Genomic DNA, 21160 nt, shown 5'->3' with positions numbered 1-21160 from the left:
CTGCCGTGTCACTTCCACTAGGGAATGCTGGAAACTACTTCAATACCATAAAAAGTTGCCTGTTTATATCATTTGCTCTAATTTTATTTGGTTATTTGTATTATTTTATTGATTTCTAAGAGCTCTGAATAAATTTTGGATATTAACCCTTTGCTTCATAAATGTTGCAAATATTTTTGGCTAAGTTCCCACTTACTAACTTTTCCATGTTCTTTCGTCCTTTCAAAATTTTAACTTGATTCTAGTTTAATTGATGATTTTTGGCATTTGCTTTTTTTTTTTTTTAAAGATTTATTTATTTTAAAGAGCAAGAGAGTGTGCACACAGAAGGGGGAGGGGCAGTGGGAGAGACAGAATCCGGAGGCAGACTATGCTCTCAGTGCAGAGCCTGACACGGGGTTTGATCTCGTGACCCTGAGATCATGACCTGAGCTGAAACCAAGAGTCAGGTGGTTACTGACTGAGCCGCCCATGTGCTCCTGGCATTTGTTTTATGTATCACTTTTGGAATTGCCTTTCTTACCGCAGAGCCTGCAATTTTTCCTATTACCTTTATGGCTTTAATTCTTTAATCTACCTGGAATTTTTATTTTCATGACCTTTTTTTATGAAAGGAAAGGAGCTCTTTTTACAGTTCTCTCTTACCTCCCAAAAATTTCTTGAAATTAAGCTTAATTAAGATAACATATTTAAACCACAATTTCTTTGACAGCTTTTGTTTGTTCCGGGTCTGTTGACAGCATTCCTTTCCTTATAGTGAGAACAGAAAGTAGACTTCGATGGATTGTCTGCTGTCAGTCTCACTTGACCCTCTCCTGCTCCTCTGTACTCTGTGCTCTCAGGGCTCAAATAGTGCAGGAGCTCCAGCGTGCTTAGTTTCTCCATCAGCCTTCTGCACCTTCTAGACTGCAGTCTACTCTGTTCTGCTTTTTATTTTTCTCCTAGTATGTAGAAATCAATCAACTGTCTTACTCCTCTTTAATAATGATTTACAACATTTACATTCGTTTAATATAGTTGTAATAAGTGTTCTAGAGAGGAGGGAGATGAATGCATGAGTGTGACCCACTTTCTAAAAAAATATCTACCACACACTGTTTAAAACTGTCACCTCTTAAGATCAAGTGGGTTTACCTGTGTTCTTACCAGAAAAAAATGATAAGAGATTTATTTATGCATTTAAATAAAGTATCTTAAAATTTCAATTATTTGTGCTGTAATTGTTCCTTATTAACAAGATGTGACTGTTTTCCTCAATTATATCATTCTATAATCAGGACTCCACTAGACTCTTTTTTTCCAAGGCTATTTATCTTTAATTTTTGATTCCTTAAAATTGACCCAAGCCATAGAGCTTCTGATGGTCATTCACATCACCAAAGAAAAATAAACTCAATTAATATAAAGGACTCATAGAAATTATTCAGCCTCTATTTTCTGAACTTGTCTTTCTCAGATGCTTTCCTGCTGCTCCCTCGGTCATCTGCCTCACATGCTTCTGTCTATACCCCTGCTGGGGGTAGTGATACCCTGCTGACAGCTAGAACTCTATCACTGTCATCACGTGGGACACTATTCCAACCTAAGGCATCTCAGCTGCTAGCTACTTTTCTATCGTCATTCTCTACCACCTCTCATTGTTGTGACCAAGGACATACCCTGATTAGCACAAACAGACTAAAGGGGAAGCATAGTCCTACACAAACTGCAGCTACCTAGCTTTCAACCGATTTCAAAGCAGTTTACATTCACATAAAACAACATGAATATCACTGAATGAGCCCTACAAAGCTCATTATATCATTTTACAGACTTTTCCCTTTCCTTCAAAGAATGGTTGCCAGGTTATTTGCTCTTTAGTTTAAACACATAAGAATGTATTTTTGGAGTTTGGAAAGAAAGGAGAGGATGGGAGAATGCATCTAAAATGAGAAGCAGAAGGCAGAAGACCTAATCGATCCACACTGTTAGCTAGCTTGGAGCTGTCCCTGGTTCCAACTTTAGCACTGACATATTGATAATAAAATGGAAAGGAGAGAGAGAGTTTGTAGTAGGGAGAACATAAGAATGTAAAGAAATTTTGCCTTCTCAAATCAAGTTGTGGATAAGGGATGCCCACTCCAGCAGTATCCCCTTCCAATCTGTGTCTTTTTAAATTTTTCAACAATTTTTCTCCCTCATTCCTCAGGAACTGGATCCCACTGGTACTTTCCTCATTTCTCTGGTCCCAGGGAAAAGTAAAATCAACACCTTCACTTTAGTGTTGGTAGTTATTTGCTTAACTCAAGAAACACTCTTAAAAAATACGTGTTTTGGTAGAATGAAATAGAGATCCCAGAAATAAATCCCCACTTTTATGATAAAATGATGTGCCAAAACCATCAGTGGGAAAAGATAGTATTTTCAACAAATGGTACTGATAAAACTCGATATCAACAGACAAACAAATGAAATTGGGCACTTACTTTACACCATGTATAAAAGTTACCTCAATATGGATCAAAGATCTAAATGTAAGAGCTAGAACTGGAACCCTCAGAAGAAGATGTAGGGGAAGACCTTTATTGTATTGGATTTGGCAATGATTTCTTGGATGGGACAAGAAAAAAACACAGGCAATAAAAGGAAAATAAAAAATAAATTGGACTTCATCAAAGTTAACATTTTCTGCAACAAAGGATACTATTTAGAAAGTGAAAAGTGAACTCACAAAATGGGAGAGAATATTTGCAGATTATATTCTGATAAGGGATTAATAGTCAAAATATAAAGCACTTACACAATTCAATGACAAAAAGCAAATAACCCAATTAAAAAAAAAAAGGTGAAAGATTCGAATAGGGCTTTCTCTAAAGAAGATATACAAAATGCCAATAAGGACGTGAAACAATGCTCAACATCACTAATCATTATAGAAATGCAAACTGAAGTCACAAGGAGATATTACTTCATGCCCATTAGGATAGCCATAATGAAAAAAAAAAGGAGAGAGAGAGAGAGAAAGAAAGAGAGAGAGAAAGAAAGAAAGAGAAAGAAAGAAAGAAAGAAAGAAAGACAGAAAGAAAGAAAAAGAAAGAAAGAAAGAAAGAAAGAAAGAAAGAAAGAAAGAAAGAAAGAAAGAGAAAATAAATAAGTATTGGTGAGGATGTGGATAAGTTGGAACCTTTGTGCATTGCTGATGGGAACGTAAAATGGTGAAGCTGCTATGGGAACTTCACCATGACAACTCAAAATTTTAAACACAGAATTACCACATGATCCAGCAATTCCACTTATGTTACTCAAAAGAAGTGGAAGCTAGGACTCAGATATTTGTACACCCAAGTTCATAGTAGCATCATACACAATAGCCCAAAGGTAGAGGTAATCCAAGTGTGCACTGATGAATGAATTGATTATTGCATGTACTGTGAATACACTAATTATCACCGAATGTATTTTATGTTATGCATAATTTGCCATGATAAAAAAAAGTATATGTAGAATAAAACACAAATTTTTGAAACAGCATAGAATTTCATTTTAACCTAGACAATGGGAAGACAATAATGCTTAGTCCACCAAAGGCAATTTAGTAATGAGTTACAAGGAAAGACAGTTGGGGCCTTCTAATACAATCATTCAAAAATATTTATATATATACTGGTTACATTCCAGGGACAGGGACAGTGTAAAGTCAAATCAAATAGTGTCTCTGTTCCGACTTGTAATCAAGGAGGAGAGGAAATATTAATCAAACAATGACAAAAAATCTATTTATGAATATGTAAAAGTCCAACTATTGGTATTGTACAAGCATTAAAATCTTTATTTTTCTTCAAAATTTCCTTTCAAAACCACTTTCTTTATATTCTTTCCTAATGCTGGTTGTAATCTCTGGCAGGATTCAGAGGATTTTTTAGTCACACTGCATGAATAAATATGTAACTTTTGTTTAGCTAATAAAAACTTCAGTCTAGTCTATCAAGTTTTTTTTAAAAATCATACCATTTAAATACTCTCTCCCCCATCTTAGGCTTTATTATCCTCAGAGGCCTACAGAGAGTAATAGCGATATTACAGATTTCTCCTCTCTTTCTTGCTTTGCCTCCTCTCCAACGAAGCAACTGCAGTTTGGAAATTGCTAGTGTGGGGGCTCAGTAAAAGGAGATACAAAGAGAGAGAAAGTGCAAAAAAAAAAAAGGTCATATTTAACTGGTAAATTTTAACCTAGACATAGAACCTTTGTATTATGGCAATTCTTTTATGTGTTCCTTAGAGATCCTTCTGCTAGGATCTTCCAACTACAATTTTCTATATTGGTGGATTCTCATTAGGCTAGCCTAAATCTCTACTCTTTCCCAAATTCTCCTTCACCAACTTTTTGAATCCAGTGGTACTTCAAGGTACTTTCTCCTGAGGTCAACTCTTCCTCATTCTGTGCTCTATCTTTTGTGATAGTGCAATGTAATCCTATGGCAGTCTTCCCTTTGGCTCTTATCTGTGTTTGTTTCTCATACTCTGTCCCTCTCCTTCAGTTAATGTATAGATGCTCAATAATCCACTTATATTCACATGTTGTTGAAAACCAAAGCACATGGACAACTTTTTCCAAATAAATAATCAACTCCAAGTAATCCTCAAGTTGACTTTTTCTGTTATATCTTATACGTGGATGATATTCTAATAATGTTGGCAGAGGTAGCTTGGTAATGTCCTTCTTGAGAGTTTTATATAGGTAGGTTTATTAGTCTGCCAGGCTGCTATAAGAAAAGAAAACAGACTAAATGGTCTAAACAGAAATTTATTTCTCACATTTCTGGGAGCTGTTAAGTCCAAGATCAAGATATTGGTCAACTTGGTTCCTGGTAAGGAATCTCTTCCTTACTTGCAGACAGCTGACTTCTTTTATTTTTTATTTTTATTTAAATTCAATTAACTAACATATAATGTATTATTAGCTTCTGAGGTAGAGGTCAGTGATCAGTCTTATATAATACCCAGTGCTCAATACATCACATGCCCTCCTTAATGCCCATCACCAGTTACCCTATCCTCCCACCCAACTCCCCTCCAGCAACCCTAAGTTTCTTTCCCATAGTCAAAAGTCTCTCATGGTTTGTCTCCCTCTCTGATTTCTTGTTTTATTTCTTCCTCTCTTCCCCTATGATCCTGTTTTGTTTCTTAAATTCCACATATGAGTGAGATCATATGATAATTCTTTCTGATTGACTTATTTTGCTTACCATTAATACCCTTCAGATCACTGATACCCAGTAGTGCAATTGCTGGGTCAAAGGGTACCTCTATTTTCAACTTTCTGAGGAACCTCCATACTGTTTTCCAGAGTGGCTACACCAGCTTGCATTCCCACCAACAGGGTAGGAGGGTTCCCCTTTCTTTGCATCCTCGCCAACATCTGTCATGTCCTGACTTGTTAATTTTAGCCATTCTGACTGGTGTGAGGTGGTATCTCATTGTGGTTTTGATTTCTATTTCCCTGATGTCAAGTGATATGGAGCATTTTCTCATGTGTCTGTTGGTCATTTGTATGTCTTCTTTGGAGAAATGTCTGTTCACGTCTTCTGCCCATTTCTTGATTGGATTATTTGTTCTTTATATGTTGAGTTTGGTAAGTTCTTCAAAGACTTTGGATACTAGCCCTTTATCTGATAAGACATTTGCAGATATATTCTCCCATTCTCAGACAGCTGACTTCTGACTAAAGACAGAGAGAGAGCTAGGTGTCTTCTCTTCTTATAAGGGCACCAGCCCTATCAGATTAGGGCCTCACCCTTATGATCTCATTTAGTCTTCCACTTCCTCATTGGCCCTATCTCCAAATATAGGCACATTGGGAGTTAGGACTTCAACATATGAATTTGATAGGGGACACAAATATTTGATTTACAATAGCAGGTCAACTTATATTCCCATTTACCTGGGATGGTCCCAGTTTACATCTATTATCAAAGCTTAATTTTTAACAGCATTCCAGTTTCTTCATAAAATTGTGCCAGTTTAGATGATAAATAGAGTCATCTTATATAAATGTTCTAGTAGGTTCATTTATATTATTCAGTCATGAGAAAGAAGGAAGTTCTGCCATTTTTGACAATATGGATGGGCCTTGAGGACATTATGCTGAGTGAAATTAAGTCAGACAAAGACAGACAATGTACATTCTCACCTATTTGTGGAATCTAAAAAATCCTAACTCATAGAAATAGAGAGTACAATGGTGCTGCCAGCGGCTGGAGGGTAGGGAAGTTAGAGAGTAGTTAATCAAAGAGTACAGACCTCCAGTTATAAGATGAATAAGGCTAAAGTATCTAGTATACAGCATGGTGTATGTAATTAACAATGCTGTATTTTAAAACTGAAAGTTGTTGAGACAGTAGATTTTAAACATTACCAACACACACACACACAAGGTAATTATGTGAGGAGAGGGTTAAACCAATCTTATTGTGGCAATATTTTATAATATATATGTGTATCAAATCATCACATTGTACACCTTAAATTTACGTATATTATATGCCAATAATATCCCAATAAACCTGGAAAAAATTACTTGAAGAGGATTCTGCCAGAATACTGTAATGATTCTCCCCACTATATCCCCAGAAGAAATTTCAGCACCATGGACAGTCTCAGGACCAAGAGCGCAGAGGAAATCAAGTTTCTATTGAGATAAACAATTAACTGAATTTATCTAATTTCATGGAATCACTTAAGTTTTCTAGATTATTAAATTGTCTAATATATATAGATATAGATATATATGTAAGATTTTATTTATTTATTTGCCAGAGAGAGAAAGAGAGAAAGTTGGGGGGAGCTTGCACAAACGGGGAACTGCAGGGGCAAAGGGAGAGAAGCAGGCTCCCCACTGATCAGGGAGCTCGATGTGGGGCTTGATTCCTGGACCCAGGGATCATGACCTCAGCCGGAGGCAGACACTTAACTGACTGAGCCACCCAGGTGCCCCAAATTGTCTATTATATTTAGTAAAACACACTGATTAGAAAATTTTACATTTTTTGTTAAAATATTTTAAACACTCTATTTCACAAACAAAAAGATAATGCCAAAAGTTCACTGTTCAGATAACCATTATCATAGGTGAATAAACAACAAGGCTACTAAGCTATTGCTCTGGTACCACTAATAAACTAGTAGCCATTTCTCCAAATTACAGGGCGAGTGATTTAGAGGAGACAGCCTTTCAAATTCCTGCTTATAAAGTGATGGTTACTCTCATATATGTGGGAATTTCTTATTGCAGGTTAATTTTAGGGTCTCAGATCATGGTGGAGAGAATATTAGTTCTGAGAGTTAGGAGACATAGTTTTTAGGTTTAGGTACAGGACTGGACTAGTCCTTTAATACTCTTTAATTCTCTGGCTCTCATTCTCTCTCAGATTGTACAACTAGATGATCTGAGAGGTATAACTAGGAGATCCCAAAGTTCCAATAAATGTGTGATTCATCACAGAGAAGCCACACATGGCTATGTGGGCTTTCTTGTCACTGTGCTGTTCAGCATCTCCTCTAAAAGCAGGACCAACTAAAGGCTTTTCTCAGTTCTTGCAATCATAACAGCCAATCCTTGTGGGAGACAGTGGTGAGCTATGGATTCATTTCCCCTGTGACAAGAACAATATCATAAAGAGCTTTCTTGGAGCTTGGCATGCCTGTTATAAGCAGTGGCAAGCATTTTAACCATGCTAGTACTAGAGGTTTTCATTACCGTTAAGTGACGTCTTACATCACTGATGCCAGCATAGCTTGTCACCAAGTACCACAGAACCCTATCTGCCTCCCCCAGATCTATCCTTGTAGCACAGGCAATTTTGCTTTCTGATGAGGCTTACTGCAGGCTGCAGAAAACCACAGTGTCCTACTCCATGGTTACACAAATCACCTCCTCAATCAAAGCAGACAGATTCAGGTAGCAGCATTCACTGACTCCTGATAGAGAGAAAGCTTTCAATCTGATGAGCTGGGAATGTGAGAGTAGCATTACAAAAAAAAAAAAAAAAAAGAAAGAGAGAAAGATGTGCTAAAAATGTCCATAAATGTCTTTCACAGAGATTGATGTATCACTTCTTATAAATGCTCTTGTCCAAATAAACATTCTCAGGTCAAGGGCAAATAGTCATCATCTTTTAATAATCTTATTTTGAATTTATGTTACAGGTGTCAAGCACAAAATAAAAGAGCACTGGCAAAAGGAAGCCAGAAGATAATGTGTGGTATGGTGTACTTAAAAGACTCTTGTACTTCAAGTCAGAAGATGCTGCGTGTGATCCTCCGTGTTCCTCCTCTTGTCTGTGTGAACATAAACAAGCTACCTAAACTCCATAGCCCCCAATTTCCTAACTCATAATATTGGGTTGAATACACATTTTTCTAAGATGACTTCTGATCTAATAGTACTTGATTTTACCAATCAGAATGAGATAGCAGCTTTTTTTCCAGAACTTCAAGGCTCACCCCATCCCCACACCCTAGCACTGCTACTTCCTTTGAACTTCACTATCTCTAAAACACTCCGGATCTCATAGGTTAGCAAACTAAGACACATACATTTTAAGTATCTTCCCATGACGTATATGTGTAAGAACAATCTGTACCGGCAAAGAAGTTGAGTTGCTATCTGCAGAGTTTAGACAAACACAGAAATAAAAATATATTTTGTGTTTTAGCTCATATTACTATAACCTCCAACTTCGTATAGTGATGAACAGAGGCACCCCCACAGTGAAACTATAAATTGTATCCTTTATTCACTTTTCAATTTTCCTATCACTTTATGCTCTTTTATAATGTAATTGCAGTCATTATTATATAAATTTATATTTAGTAAGATGAAAAGATGTTTGTGATCAGTGTTAAAAAGCAGTTACAAAAGAGTTTAGTATAACCCCGCTATACTTTTTTGTACACTTATATATATTATGAATAATTATATATACATACATAAATGTATGGAGAAGTATTCTGTGATTCTATGTTAAAGGATTACAAGTGCTTTTTCACTTTTCACTATAATCTGAACTTATTATAATGTACCTGCATTATTTTCATAAAAAATAAAAACACACTGATATAAAAAATAAACCTTTTAAATAAAAGTCCAAACTGATTCCAAATATACTTTTTCTAAATCTCAGTAATTATTATATTCAGACTTAGAAATATGTATATAGATTCTAATTATTCTTTCCTATATTTGTGGTGCAATCTTACTTTTCATTTTAGGCAAGAATTTTTTATACACAAACTGAGGTATATCTATATAAATAATGTGTTTTCATTTTCAAGTCAAGCAGCTAGTGGAAACTACTCTCAAAAAAACAAACCAAATAGTTTAATTTTGGCATTTACCTGTGAACCTCTCATCTAACAATGTTTGCTAGCAGGTGCCCAACGCATGATTTTGAAAGAATAGATTTTAGCATGATTTATTTACAGTAGATAATATAAAGATAAGGCATCTTTCACCTTCAGGAAACATAGAAAGTTAAGTGTAAGCCCCTCTTTTCAAAACTGAGACATAGCTTCAAGTTGCTAAAAGTCTCTGAATGCCTACTGTTTTTTTTCATCCTAAAGGTCTTTGACGATGAGTCTTAGAGTGAAGAGTGACCTGTGTTCGCAGACTTAACCTACATGACCACTGCAAACAGTCTGAGATGTTTTTATTATATTTTATTAAAAATAAGTTCATATTATAGTATAAAATGTTTTCTGTAAAATGGGTTTAAATACATACCTTTAAAAAAAATAAAATAAATCCAGTAATCCTACCATCTGGAGGAAGTCATTGATAACATTTTGGTTTATATCACTTACATTCTTTTAGCCTTTTGTGTGTTTGTGTTATATATATATATTTTAAATCAAGGGCTTATACTATACTATCTGCTTTATAATGTATCTATTCTACTTATGGAAAATGAGCCTCTTTGAAGCATGTTAAATGTTTTTCTTCTATTTAAATAGATGATTATTTATTTTGTGGATGTGCTTTCATTTATTTAAACTGCTTGAATTTCCCTCCAAATTTTGAAATGCGAATTTTTTGGTTTCTATAATTGTAGTCTCAGAATGGATTATCAACTAAAGCCTTTGCTAAATTACAGAATGCTTCTAGATCCCATGTGCCTTAGTTCATTCAGGCTGCTGTAACAAAAAATCACAGACTGGGTGGCTTACACACAACAAACATACAGTTCTGGAAGCTGGGAGGGCTAGGATCAAGGCACTGGCAGATTCAATGTTTGATGAGGGCTTCCTCATTCACAGAGAGCTGTCTTTTCGCGATGTCCTAACATAGTAGAAGAGAGAAGGGATCACTCTGAAGCCTCTTCTATAATTGTACTAATCCTATTTATGAAGGCTCTTCCTTCATGACCTAAGCACTTCCCAAAGGCCCCCCACCTTTGGGATTTCAACATCAGTTTTGAAAGGACACAAATATTTAGACCATAGAACCATGTGCTGAAAATTTTCTAAATCCAAAGAAAAACAACAATAACCAAATAGTATACCTATCAAGGATTGTGATAGCATTTTAATAGTGATGAAGGAAGCTACAGCTCTAAATACTTTGTCATCACACGTCCATCAAGATTGGACTGCTGTCCACCTTACTAAGAAGCTCAAGTCCCATTGGTACTTCAAGATGCTTCTGCCAAAATGGCAGATTTGGCTGTATTTTTTTTCTATATCTGGACATTTTTCTCATGCCGTGTTCCCAGCCTTGAAGTTTCTGTTGAACATCTTCAAAAGCTGAAATGCTTCCCATTCTTTAAGCTCCAAATTCTTTTTAAAAAAAATTAGAATTTTTCTCTGATTCTCTGAATTTTTATATTTCTTTATGGATCTTTCATGAGATTTTGCACAATTAAAATATTACTAAAGGGCTTATAACCCAGTAACAGATTTGTATGTGAGAAGACTTATAACTTTTTTGATTTAAAATTTCTGAATCCAGAAACTTGCTTCGCAAGAAACACACTTCAATACCTTCTAGCCTTTTATTTTTAAATGTTATATTCTTAATAGTGTGATAAAGTTTCTAACTTTAAAAATCTAATTCATAGGCAAGGATACTGAAGTCTGATCACCATATTTTCACTAATAAAAATAAAGTTTTCTTCAGTTGTTTCAACAACTGAAGCAGGTGAGGCAAATCTTTATCAGTTCCCCCTTTGTTTCATGTAGGTCACAATCCCTTTACTTCTAATACTTTCTTGGGTGTAGGGAGGACTCCAAATAAGTCTGAAGCCAATGGCAGGTGCCCATGTACAAGATTCTGCTTGAAGCCTCCATCCTGGTCTTCCGATCTTAATTCATTCTCTAAAATAACCATCCTGCATTTGGAAAGACAACAGGATATTGGCACTAAGCCACTGCACAGCTGTGGAGAGGGTTAGCCATGACAGTATTAGAAGATGTGCCATCTATAGAACCTCCTTCCACCTGCAGATTCATCTGTCATGAGGCAATTCATTGGAAAGGAAGGGGTGGGAGAAAGAGGGAGCCAGTTGCAGCTGACTTTGACATATGGTTATTTATTTACACTTTAAAGTAGCCTACAAGCCATTTTTTCTCCTCTCCCTCTTACAAACCTCAGCTAACGGAGTCAGGAGCTTGGGCAATGTGAACTGTCAGGTCTAACTGCCCATCTTGACCTCCTTGCTTCAGTAGTAGTACCTTTTAAGCCCAGTGAGTGTGAGTTGAAAGAAAAATGCCTTAAATGGACTAGGTTTCTACAGTCAAAGCAAAGCTGAGAAGTGAAGCAATTATCCAGACCATTTAGGGAAAGACAGGTAAGGGTTTCTGGACACATCAGCCAAATAGAAAATTAACGCATGAAAAATGGAAAGCACCGATTCTCATCCCACTTCGGCTGCTGCTTTGCAGAAGGCTGTACAAATGATGTCCCTGAGTATAAATGGCAAAGAGCTGGAAAGTAACTAAATGCCATCCATTTATCCTGCTCAATTCAAACCTACCGGTCTCAAACTTTTTGCCCCAGTCAACTCCCACCCTCTGCTTTGCCTCTAAGAATGCCAAGATCCACAAAACTCTCAACTACTATCTACTTCAGTGTTGAGGGATCTGTTCTTACAGGGAATCAGGAGGTGGTTTTTATTCTTTTTTTTTTTTTAAAGATTTTTTATTTATTTATTTGACAGAGATAGAGACAGCCAGTGAGAGAGGGAACACAAGCAGGGGGAGTGGGGGAGGAAGAAGCAGGCTCATAACGGAGGAGCCCGATGTGGGACTCGATCCCAGAACATTGGGATCACGCCCTGAGCTGAAGGCAGACGCTTAACCTCTGTGCCACCCAGGCGCCCCAGGAGGTGGTTTTTATTAACATCCCATCCTCACTTTAATTGCCTTCCTTTCTGTCATTCCTCCAGTTCCTCTCCCTTTGTCCCTTTTCCCACCCGTTTCCAAGCACCCCATGGCATATGCCCTTCTCCAGCCCCCCAAGATTTCTTGTTTTGCTTGGACATCTAGGTCTGTGAATTATGAGATATATTTGCTTTGTCATGACACACAATTCACTGCCACATTAAAAAAAAAAGATGTTTACCTTGTAGCTTGCATTAAATGTGATGTTAGCACATTAATAGGTTAATTCATTATCCTATAGTTTTGATCTTTACATTTTAATGGAGATGAAGCTGCAACTGGGGCTGGTATCTTCTAAAATCTTAAAGCCACTGGAGGTAATAATAGTGTGGTAGTTTCAGGCACTGTGGATGGATAATGAGAGATGATTGTGGAGCAGGTGGGTCCCTTATTGCTTATAAAACACACCCCCTGTGATGCTGTGCATAAAGCTGGATGCCTGTTCAATCCAACCAGTGTTGTATGTTTTCCTATTTTACTCTGGGTTGAAATATACTGTCATTATGATGTCAAGCACCTTCTTTATACTTTCCTCACCTCTCTTGCCTTTATTAATCCCTTCAATATTGCTTCCTGTAAAAGTCTGGAAAGGAATGTGTTCCTTTTGTTTCTTCTATATTTAAATTTCCAAAATTTTTATCTCTTTTGCCTGCCCAAACAAAAGTGATCAGAGAAGTCTCCCCAATTCTCCTGCTTATAGGGAATAGGAGAAAGAAAACAGTACCACCATTTGGTGGCCCTACCTTAATGACATTGATTTGTTTCAACAAACTTCATGAGAGCAGATTTGGAAGAAAAGGAGCCTAAGCTTTGCTGTAAAATAGATCCAGGTTTGTTTTAGTTCTGTCCTTTACCAGTGATGAGAACTTTACCAAGATGCTTGACCTATATAGACTTCAGTTTCATTATCTCTAATGTGGAGGTAGTATTATTTACCTCGAAATGTTGTTGCGATTGAATGATATGTATATGAAATACCTAAGAGTGCAAATACACTACCTTCAGTGCGTGGAAGCTAACTAGTATTATTTGCAGAGCACTGTACCAAATGTTGCAGGAGTGAAAGAGATGAATTGGATAGACTGACTTTGTCTCTAAGATGCTCACACGCCAGTGGTGAGTTAAGCTGACACTGCAACAACTCCAGTTCTGAATACCAAGTCAAATCAGAAGTTATAGACTGAATTGTGTCTCCTCCAGGTACATATGTTTGAAGCCCTAATCCCCAATGTAACTGGTAACAGGGCTTTTAAGGAGGTAATTAAGGTTAAATAAGGTCATAAGTGCAGGACCTTAATCTAATAGGATTGGTGTTCTTGTAAGAAGAGGAGGCACCAGAAGTATGTATACACAGAGGAAAGCCATGTGAGGACACGAGGAAAAGACAGTTTTTCCGGGAGAGGCCACAAGAGAAACCAATCCTGCCACCTCCTTGATCTTGAACCTCCAGCCCCCAGAACACTGAGAAAGACCAATTTCTGTTGTTTAAGCCGCTCAGTCTGTGGCATTTTGTTATGGCGGCCCTTGCTGACTACTACACCTGATAGCAAAGAAGAATAGTTATCTGACTTTTGGAGTTCAGAGAAGGGAGAGAGGTTCTCTATTTCTCAATGCAGGAAGCAGAGAAGTCTACATGGAGGAAGCCTGGGAGAACCGGTGGGTGTTGAACAAAGGGAGACAGGGGACACGTGCAAATACAGGGAAGAGTCTGCAAGCCAGGTGGGGGGAGACTGAAAACCTAGGGGCAGAACACAGGGACAGCAGTGCAGCTCAGTGAGTCCCTCGACATCATATTATTTATTCACTTTGGAAGTTAAGCATATAGAAAATAAACGTGACTATATATAAATGACTATTTTGGCACTTAAATAATCATGTACAGCTTGATAGAAAATTACCTCTTTCCCAGAAAGTTCTGAAGCTATTGTGCTGCACGGTAACGTGATCGTGCCATCCACTGTGTTAGTCTTCTGTATGTAAAGGACATGTTTCGAATAAGAGAATTAGGTGTTTTTCGAAAACACTTACTTTCCCAACTGTGGTAATAATGGAACAAATGTTGTTCTGATACATAAGAGCTTTTGAATCAAATAGCTTAGATTAGATTCTGGGCTCCTCAATTTATAAGTGGTTTGCCTTTGATGAAATCCTCAATTGCTGTAAACCTCAGTTTCCTCAGCAATAAACTTAATAACTTCTCCTACTTCTATTGCGGGGGCTAAGTTTTGAGAGTGCAAAAAAGGTATGCAGTTAGTACAGTGCCTGGAACACAAGCAACAGTGACCATCGTTTTAATTATTACGCTCTAGTACTTATGAGTAAACAAGATTGCAGCAGCCACCAAATCAAAGGGGGGTGGTGTGATATGATGGAAACCACTCGCTCACCTCCCACTTCTATCCTATAATGCACCGGCGTGAATTCCTTTGTTCCTAGAATAAGCATTAGACGCTTACCCTCTGTGCAAAAGCAGTGATGGTTCTGAAGCATTTTGGGCAAATATAAATACTTAGTATGTACTAAGTTGTTGGCAATCTTTACGATACAAACGGATCGAGTTTTTCCTCAGCCCGCGGAAATAGGGCTCTAAGGTAAAATAGACTTTGATGAGGTTTAAGAGGAAGGGATACATTTGTCATGCACCCAGGAGAGCAGATTCAGGTGAGGGGTCTGGAGTGTGGTGTTGGGCAGCCCTGGGCAGCCGTCAGCCCCAGGAAGATGGGAGAATCAAGAAGGGAGAGGACACACGGAGAGGACACACATTTTGGTGGCTCATGCATCTGAGAACAACATGTACCTAGCTTGTCACTTTCCTAAGCAAGTTCTGCTTCAGTATCTTATTAAAGTTTGTAACAATAGGCTGTGGTATCATATCACGTCTGCCCCAATTCTCACCATTCCTGGGAAAACCAGACCAAAGCTCCCCATAGCTTTGCAGATGGAGTTCTACAGACTCATGAGTTACCCCTCATCAGTTCTAGAAGAGGAAATGCCCCTGATTAAGCCTTTAATCTCCTAAGAAATGTTAATGTTCCTTATGTTTTTAAATGCCAAGGAAGGGCTGGAGTTTTCCAGTAATTTATTTTTTTGGGGGGGGGGGGGGAACAGAAAGATTACATATTTTGTGCCATGGATGTTTTGAGAGCTTTACAGATATTAACTGATTGAATCCTTATGACAACTCTGTGATGTGGAAACTATTATTTCCATCTCTCAGACAAAGAAGCTGAGACACAGGTAAGTATCTAAGTCCACAGAGCAGATACACGGTGGAATCAGATAAGAAGGAAGCTTGCTATCTTGATTATCATCTTAACCATTAAACTTCTATCAGCAACTACTATCATGTATACCTTCTCACTGTATCCTCACATAGCGGAAGGGGCAAGGGAGCTTTCCGGGGTCTGTTCCAAAAAGGCACTAAATCCGTTCATGTGGGCTGCACCCTCATGACATCAGCACCCCCCAAAGGCCCTTAACCATTAAACTTCTATCAGCAGATACAGGGTGGAATCAGCTAAGAAGGAAGCTTGCTATCTTGATTATCATCTTAACCATTAAACTTCTATCAGCAACTACTACCAGATACGGCAATTTGGCCTTCCTCCCCACTTCTTCTTTTTTTTTAATCTATGTGGATCCCAGTGACAAAGTTCATGGCACCACGTGAGTAAAATACAGTACTTTCACGTCAGGGGTTCTGTTTTGGTCCTAGACCTACTTTGGTTACACTAACCTGGCACAGAGATGCTGGGTGCTGATATTAATCTGGAATTGATGTTATTTGTAAATGGATAATCTTCCGAATATCTCAAACAGTTGCATTTCCTAAGTTCCTGAATCTATCATAGTTCTTCTACAAACAAAATATAAATAGGGGTAAAATCCAAGGAATGTGATATTTTTTTTTAAAGAAGAATCCCAGACCTTTTCTTTTTCTAGAAGAGCTGGAGTAGGTTTTTTTTTTTTTTTTAAGATTTTATTTATTTATTCGACAGAGATAGAGACAGCCAGTGAGAGAGGGAACACAAGCAGGGGGAGTGGGAGAGGAAGAAGCAGGCTCATAGCAGAAGAGCCTGACGTGGGGCTCGATCCCATAACGCCGGGATCACGCCCTGAGCCGAAGGCAGACGCTTAACCGCTGTGCCACCCAGGCGCCCCTGCAGTAGGTTTTTTTAACCCCCCAAATTAAATATGTTTATGATAGAAATGGATGTACTACACATACTAAACACAAACCCTGTATATATGTGCATACATATATCTATACGCCCTATAGATACATGTATACTCAAAATTATTTTGTGCATACATAGCCTAAAAAGATCGTCAGTGATCCGAGGTTGTGACGCAGTCCTCTCCACCCAGAAGGCACTACTCCTTGCTTCCTGTCTAATGTGCCTTGTGGTGTTTCATTGATCTTGGATGACCCTTAATTATGCGTCAGTCACATGGGCTTTTTTTTTTTTCTGTTAATGCTATTTCTTAGTCTTTTCTGGCTTTTATAACAAAATACCACAGATTGGTGGTATTTAACAATGGAAATTTATTTTTCCCAGTTCTGGAGGCTGGAAGTCCAAGATCAAGGCACCACCATCTTTGTGTTCTGCCGAGAATCTGTTCTCCCATCTGTCACGTATACCTTCTCACTGTATCCTCACGTAGCGGAAGGGGCAAGGGAGCTTTCCGGGGTCTGTTCCAAAAAGGCACTAAATCCGTTCATGTGGGCTGCACCCTCATGACATCAGCACCCCCCAAAGGCCCTACCCTCCTAATACCATCATCCTGAGCATTAGGGGTTCAACATATAACCTTTGCAGGGACACACACATTCAGAACATAGCACCTGATAACTGATTTCTTCACAAAAATGTGGAAAAGGGAATGGCTATTAAAACCTGGGGCAGCCAATGGCCTTGGTTTAAAAAACTCTCAAAAAACATTGCTGCTTTGGACTCATTCTCATTTTTGTGTCCTTATCACTAGCATATCTAGTAGAGCATTGAGGGTAAGCGTGCAGCACTGGACCCAGCTGATCTGGCACTGGGAGAAGTCCTTGGGCCAACCTGGCCAAGTGAACCAATCTTTCAGTGTTTCAGTGTTCTCATCTGCGACACGTACATCACCACCATCATCATCCTCATCAGATTCCTACTTCGGAGGGTGATTGTGAGAATCGCATGATACATACATATTTATTTTATATATGTTTATATAAATTATATATATATTATATGTAATACAAATTTATTATATACACTCAGTATAGTAAAATATATGCAGCTATGTGTGTATGTATCCATATTCAAGATACACACACACATATATATACCTTGAAGAATGCATTGCACATTTACGTTTAAGTATCAAGTGTTTGCTATTATTCGTTCACTATCCCTCACTGTCAATGAGCTTGTGATACAAATGGGGAGAGAGAGAGGAAACATATTGCACAGTGATTGAATATACAGATTCTGAAGTAAGAGCGCCTTGAGCAATTTATTTAACCTTTAAAAGACTTTTCTGCCTTACCTGTAAAACTGAGGTGATACTACTTTCAAGGTCATGACAAAGATTAAGTGATTGAATACCTATAAATTACCCGACATAGTACATACTAAGAACTCAGTAACTATCAATTTATTTTATCATGAATATGTTAATATTAGACCAAGTTCAATAAATATTTGACCTGTTATTATGAGCGTTAGTCTTAATTGTAGTATTAAATCAAATACAAGTGGAACTTTTTCTGATACAGAATGTAAGTTCTATACTGCATATTGTGTGTGGTTTAAAGCTGGCTCCTGCAATTTTAAGTATAGCCACAGAATATACACTAAACACCCCGATAATAAGAATTTAGACATTTCCCTAAAAAAATCCCTCTTTAATTATTTTCTGCTTTTTTTTTTTTTTTTTATGAAATCCTAGGCTTCTGCCCTGCACTGTGCCTCTTACGGAGTTGGACACACATTATTAGTACAATCAAGTTTCTGTGTAGTAACAGAAGATAGCAGTTCTCTAGAAGAGGACTTCAAATTAATTTCCAAGCAGCAAGGCTGCGGCTGCACGGTCCATCATTGTCAGACACTCCATTCTTCCTACGTGACCAGGAATAGCAATGAATGCTTCTAGCAGGAAAACCGCCTGCCAAGTCCCATATCTTTAAACGTGGACTCTGAACAGACACCTCATAATGAGCCTGCCCTCATCTCTGATCTCATGAAATAATCTATTAGCCAACCATCAGGTTGTTCCTTAACTGTTCCTTCTTCACACCTTCGTTGGATATCATATGAAATTTGCTTTCTTTAATTCACTGATAAAAATAAATCAGTTACATTGCACTGAGTTGTTCTTTTAAAGGACTCTGATCTTTATCTCTGTCAACTTTTGTCCAGTCTAGTGATACGGCTGTAGCGATCCTAAACCTTCCTGCGTCTCTGTGTTTAGCGACAGTAGGATACACTGACCAGTATCTATACTTTGATTTCAGGAAGGAGGCACATTTTGCACGCTTATTTTTCTAAACAGTAACACTTCAAAGACCACTTAGTCTGTAGCTTTTTACTGTTTTTTAACTGAAAAACACTGTATGAGCTTGATCAGAAAGAATGTATGGCCCGCATCTCCCAGACTCGAGGTGGCCTGAATCTTGCTGTTTTATCATGTATTCTATCATTTTCCCCCATTTTGAATATACACGATCTAAACACTAATTCACCAGAACATAACGGGGTGTGTTTCTATTTACATTCACAGGTCACTTAAAATTGAGCTCCTTCTTTCTGCATGACCTTTACCAGGCATACTAACCTCCCGAAGCCTCAGTTTTTACATCCGTAAAAAAATAGTACCTATCTCACAGGGTTGCTGTTGGGCTAGAATGAACAATCCCTGTTAAGTGCGTCGCAGAGTTCCACGCATACGGGAAGGGCCTAGAACACATTTTCTGTCATTTTTGTTATTATTATCTCAGAAATGTGAAGTGAGATCCCTACACAAAGGATTATGATGGTTTTTCAGAGACTGAGAGTCAGAAAAGTAAACACAACATTGTTTCCCCAGGAAGCACGTTTAACATAGGGTTACAAGTTAATAAACACACACAGGCTTTTGAACTCGCTCCACAGACCCAGTGTAGACTTTTAGGCCCAAGGTTATGCTGACTATAGTGGGAATGATAAATATTGGGTATTCTTAGTGGGCAAATCACAGTTGAAATTCATATACATTGACACATTGACAAGAGTCAGGAGCCTAAGAGAAGAGATTTATGGATGGCATGTTCTGATTGCTAGGAGGAAAAGAATGACCCCTGACTTACTGTGTTTAGCTCTAAATATTCTACATAGTAAATGATCAACAGTCTTAGAAATAAACAATCCCAACCTTTTCTTCAGAATGTCTAAATAATAAGGAGTGTAGAATGCAAATGTCTACATCACCAGATAAACAAATACCAAACACTAGATGAAGACATATAATACATCATCAGATACACAGTTATATTTAGCTGAATTGTAATGTATACCAGATGGCAAACAGGCAGCTCTAGGTTGATTTCAGGCAATAGACATATTTTTCTAGGCCTGCACAGTGTTGGATGAGATTGTAGCCTAAACAGTTTGACTTATTTTTGAACATTGGAAAAATAGGATATTTTATATAAAATTCAGTTACATATATAAATGGCTTATTAAAAATATATAAAGAAAAATAAAGGGGTAGTGCAAGGGAGACCATGGTAATGGAACATTTCTTCACCTTGCATGTGGTGGTGGTTATGCAAAGCTACACATATGGTAAAGTTATATAAAACTATACCCACATTCAAATAAGAACTTGTAAATCTGGTAAAATCTGAATAAGTTCTGTGGATTATACCAATGTTGATTTCCTGGTTTTGATGGTGTACGATCATAAGTAGTAAACAAGAGTTTACTATTGGGGGAGGCTGGGTAAAAGGGATACAAGATCTCCTTGTAGGTTTTTGCAACGTCATTGGAGTCTATGATGATTTTAAAATAAAAAGTTAAGAAAATACATACAAGGCAAGAGACCGGAACAACAGATTTCCATGCGGCAATAATCTGGAATACTATAGCAGGTGCCCCTTCATATGAGGAATGGGAAGAAGGGAAGGAAGGAAGGAGGGAAATGTGAGAGGACATAAGAAAGGGAAGGAGGAAGACAATTTAGAAATTCTACATAGAAAATATGTATGTAAATGATATGAAAAACAACTAATTACCTCAAAAGAAGACGGGAAAGAAGGGCAAAATAGCACTGACCAATGAATAAAAGGAATAACAATGAATCAAAACATATCATGAATCAAAGAAACTATGTACACTGGCAAATAAAAATGTGAGATTAATGGCTGATATCAGAATGGACATAAAAACGTAGATATAAGCCATTGGCAAGATACATATCTAAAACCTAAGGATATAAAATATTGAAAGTTAAATGATAGAAAAATTATTCCAGATATTAACCAAAAGAAAGCTGCTGGTCTATATTAATATAAATTCTATAGTAACCACATGAAAATTAATATAGTTCACCAGATATTATGTTAGGTTAAAATTCTAAATTTTATGTATGTACATTTCTTTAACATATGTAAAGACTATTTGACAAAAATCTCAGAACAAGGAATTTTTACAAATCCTCCACCAGAGGAGGAGATTTTAGCATACCTGTTTTTGTAAGTGATAAGTTAAGCAGATAAAAATGA

At 37.5% G+C, this 21160-nt stretch overlaps 1 long non-coding RNA gene across 1 annotated transcript in view; it reads left to right on the top strand.

The window, feature by feature from the left end:
- The window catches only part of LOC123002097 (uncharacterized), a 220737-nt gene extending 210919 nt beyond the window's left edge, over window positions 1-9818 (top strand). The window contains exon 3 of the long non-coding RNA XR_006411646.3: window positions 8185-9818. This is a non-coding gene — a long non-coding RNA (uncharacterized LOC123002097). The remainder of the gene's footprint in view (window positions 1-8184) is intronic.
- Window positions 9819-21160: the final 11342 nt, after the last annotated feature.

This window comes from Ursus arctos, unplaced genomic scaffold (assembly GCF_023065955.2).
Source record: "Ursus arctos isolate Adak ecotype North America unplaced genomic scaffold, UrsArc2.0 scaffold_8, whole genome shotgun sequence".
Lineage (NCBI taxonomy): Eukaryota > Metazoa > Chordata > Mammalia > Carnivora > Ursidae > Ursus > Ursus arctos.
Note: the sequence above shows the minus strand (reverse complement) of the source record. Positions and strands in the feature narration are given on the sequence as shown.